Source organism: Bison bison, unplaced genomic scaffold (genome assembly GCF_000754665.1).
Source record: "Bison bison bison isolate TAMUID 2011002044 unplaced genomic scaffold, Bison_UMD1.0 scf7180017864384, whole genome shotgun sequence".
Lineage (NCBI taxonomy): Eukaryota > Metazoa > Chordata > Mammalia > Artiodactyla > Bovidae > Bison > Bison bison.
The window spans coordinates 8,217,706-8,219,126 of NW_011494956.1; positions in this window are offsets into that span (position 1 = coordinate 8,217,706).

Genomic DNA, 1,421 nt, shown 5'->3' on the forward strand with positions numbered 1-1,421 from the left:
AGCTTTAGCATCATTCCTTCCAAAGCAATCCCAGGGCTGATCTCCTTCAGAATGGACTGGTTGGATCTCCTTGCAGTCCAAGGGACTCTCAAGAGTCATTTCCAATACCACAGTTCAAAAGCATCAATTCTTCAACGTTCAGCCTTCTTCACAGTCCAACTCTCACATCCATACATGACCACAGGAAAAACCATAGCCTTGACTAGACAAACCTTTGTTGGCAAAGTAATGTCTCTGCTTTTGAATATGCTGTCTAGGTTGGTCATAACTTTCCTTCCAAGGAGTAAGCGTCTTTTAATTTCATGGTTGCAGTCACCATCTGTAGTGATTTTGGAGCCCAGAAAAATAAAGTCTGATACTGTTTCCACTGTTTCCCCATCTATTTCCATAAAGTGATGGGACCGGATGCCATGATCTTCGTTTTCTGAATGTTGAGCTTTAAGCCAATTTTTTCACTCTCCACTTTCACTTTCATCAAGAGGCTTTTTAGTTCCTCTTCACTTTCTGCCATAAGGGTGGTGTCATCATATACATGCAAACAAATTTGCAAAAATAGTAAGTTCATGTGGAAAACATTTAAAAAAACAAGTCTTGGTTTGAGTGTCCTAAGCCTTTTCTACTGAGAAAGAGAAGGATAAATATATTGATTAATTTGATAACTTAAAGTATTTATATTAAAATATCTAGGGTAACCATAAAAGAGTATTTTCTGAAAAGTTTAAAATAGCAGAGGAGAAAAAGGTAAGAAATAAAAGAAAGTGAAATAAAGGAAAAGAGAACAACATATGATGGCAAAAATGCAAATATATCAATAATTTCAGTTTATACAACTAGACTAAAAAGCTAAAAGCCAAGATTATCAGACTGGATTGGAAAAAAAAATCCAACTATATGCTATTTGAAAGAAACATCTAAACCAGAAGGACACAGAAAAGTTGAAAGGGAAAAGATATAAAAACATAAATATACCAGGCAAAGGTTAGCCAAAACAAAATTGATGTGGCTTTAGTCATACAAGGAGAAAAACATACTTTAAGGCATTTCTCAAGATAAGGACAGTTACAAGGAGATACAACAATTCTAAAAATTGTATGCAGCTAAGAAAAGAAAAGAAGAGAAAAGCAAAGGAGAAAAGGAAAGATAAGCATCTGAATGCAGAGTTCCAAAGAATAGCAAGGAGAGATAAGAAAGCCTTCCTCAGTGATCAATGCAAAGAAATACAGGAAAACAATAGAATGGGAAAGACTAGAGATCTCTTCAAGAAAATTAGATACCAAAGGAACATTTCATGCAAAGATGAGCTCGATAAGGGACAGAAATGGTATGGATCTAACAGAAGCAGAAGATATTAAGAAGAGGTGGCAAGAATAAACAGAAGAACTGTACAAAAAAGATCGTCACGACCCAGATAATCATGGTGG